General features: G+C 39.4%; 1 pseudogene; it reads right to left on the reverse strand.

Moving 5' to 3' along the window:
• Positions 1–942: 942 nt before the first annotated feature.
• Positions 943–2,274, reverse strand: LOC121449554 (annotated as a pseudogene).
• Between the last annotated feature and the right edge of the window lie 511 nt (positions 2,275–2,785).

Consider the following 2,785-nt stretch of genomic DNA (forward strand, 5'->3'; position numbering starts at 1 on the left):
CAGTGGATAGACTTTTGGGAAACTAACAGATCCCGAGGGCTCTGATATAATCAACAGATCAAGTTGTCTAATCTCTTGGTTGATTCATAGTATGACAGAATTAGGAGGGAGTGGGAAGAAGTGTGACCTAATTGGAAAAAGCAGGTTCCATCTAGAAAGACATGTGTCTTCCCCAGCCTATTGTTCACAGTCTCACTCTCCTTCTTGACTACCAACGAGGTGAGATACCCTACCTCAATAACCTTTCTTCACCACAGAGCTGCAGCATCATCCACAAACATGGAGAGAAACATATATGTATGATCCAAAACAAAACTTCCCTTCAATTTCCCCATTTTTCTCAAACTGAAAAAAACTTTCTGATAGAAATTGTTACATTTTTTTCAAGAACACCTAAAAATGTTTCTCTACATCTTGTTTTCTTAATTTTAAGTCTTCCTTTCTTCAGGAGTCAAATGTTTGTTGGTTTGACAATGCTGGAAATATAACTATTGTTTTTTTTTCTGTGACTTTATTCTTTTTTTTTGTTTGTTTTTTCTTTGTGTATACATTGGTTTTATTGTAACAAAGCAACTTGTACACTTCAACATTTAAAATGAGCATCTTTTCCTTTCAGTGAAAACCAAAAAACTAAAAATAAAAAAAAAATTAAAAATAAAGTTACAACAGAGAATGTGAACTCCAAATAAACCCCTACAGGTTCTGCTGATTCTCCCATTGAGTGGTAGGGCTCGAGTCATCTTTAGGAGAGAATTTTATTTTAAAAGTGTCATCTTAAACTGCAAGGATGTCTGTTAAACATCACAATTAAACATGCCAAAGGAGAAGCCATGTTGTCACAATGCCCACTTACCCCCCCAGACACCTCAAACCCACCCTTGCTGACCTTCTAACCCCCCCTTTTTTTTCTTTTTATTAAACAAGAGAAAGTAGACAGATACATGTTGGTAAATGCTAACTGTCTGTATTCACATAGACACAGTGTAATCTCTGAGCCCAATATACAGAGAAAGGAAAAAAAGCTAGAATTCTATGCACTACTACACAGGGGCCTAGCACCCTCCAGCCTCCAGCAGAGCCAAAGGGGCTGGAGGGCTTTTCTTTTTTCCCACAGAACATGGTGGTGGTGGTGTTGAATCCACAGTTCAAGACAAGAAAAGATAAAAATTAATGTAGAACAGAGTAGTGGAGATTCTTTCTTTTCCCATTGTATTTTGCTCAAGACATTTCCCCAAAAATAAGTTGAGAACCATGGTATTGAGAAGCGAGACCTCAGAAACAGGGCGACTGAGCACAAGAGGGATTGGGGACGGGAGGGAAATGACTGCAACTTGCTCCCAGGGACTGGAGAAATTTAATAAAAAGAAAATAAAAAAGAGAGTCGGAATCCATCAGTCTTCTCTGCTAGTCATCCCCGCCTTCATCCTCCTCTCCTTCTTCCCCTTCATCATCATCTTCATCTTCATCTTCTTCACCTTCATCTCCTTCTTCATCAATATCTTCCAAGCCTTCTTCTTCTTCATCATCATAGTCATCATCTTCTGCCTCTCCCTATTCATCGTCCATATCAGGAACCAAATAGTACTGCAAGGGGTTTGGCCAAATGTCATCTTTGATGACTTCTCCTAACTCATCTGCACCTGCATCAGAGTGGTCAGTAAACCAGGTAAAGAAGCTCTCTGGCTCTTCGTGTTGTCTCTTCCTGCTGGCCTTATTCTGTGTTTGACTCGAGCGTTTTGTCAAATCCTTTCCAGATTTCCATTTGATTTCAGTGGACTTTGAGGATGGGTCACCACTCTCATTCAGATGAAATTCTTTGGAGAGAACTTTATTTTCGAAGTAGGGATTTTCATCAAAATAAAAATCTATTCTGTAACCTGATTTAATGTCTTCAAATTCTGTTACTTCAACTCTGGTTAAATAATGCAGAGCCTCTTCGTCTTCCTCCCCAAGCAGTGCAGACACTTGTGGATGGTTGACAAATGTGGTTACCCAAAAATTTGGGATTTTAGTGATCAATTCTGACCTCTTCTGAAAAAACGGTTGGCGGAGTTTATTATATTTTTGTTCTACTTTTAGTATTTCCTCACTTGCTTGTTCATTAAGTCTGTCTATTTCATTTTGTACTTCGTCAATGTGTTCAATTGCTTCTTGCTGTTCTTTTTCTCCCTTCGGCAGGCCGGGAGTGGCAGACTTGTCCTCCAATTTCGGGGACGGAGCCGATTTGGGTTTCTTGGACTGAGTCAGAAGCGAAGATTGCCGTTTCGGGGCCATGACACGAGGGAAGTGGCTAGAGGCCAGAGGCCAGAGGCCAGCTGCAGAGAGAAGGAAGAAACTCGCAGGACTGTGACTTTATTCTTAAATATAACATTTTACCATAGTTCTCTTGTTCAAATGAATCCATACCCCATCCCTCTCCTGACAAAATGAAGTTCTATTTGATGTCATTTGTCTTTAAATTTTCTATAAATAGATACAGCATTCAAACAAAATTTCTGAATTTATGAAATAGTTACTGTTGACTGCAATTTAATAAGATAGGAATCACCTACTAGAAAAACAGAAACAAAAGCAAAAACAACCTCCAGGCATGTCTATGAAAAATTATCTAAGTGAGATAAAGAGAAGTAATTCCTGCCCAGACAGTGAATTGTAGTGTTCTAGGTTACAGTACTAAATAAAATGGGAAAGAGAGGCAAGCCCTGTCACTCATCTCTCATCTCTCTCTGTTTCCTGACTGTTGATGTAATGGCAGCAGTTCCCTAAGGCTCCTCTTGTTGCCAAG

The sequence above is a fragment of the Microtus oregoni genome, unplaced genomic scaffold (genome assembly GCF_018167655.1).
Source record: "Microtus oregoni isolate MIOR12 unplaced genomic scaffold, Mior012 000000F_ref0000247, whole genome shotgun sequence".
NCBI classification, from domain to species: Eukaryota; Metazoa; Chordata; class Mammalia; order Rodentia; family Cricetidae; genus Microtus; species Microtus oregoni.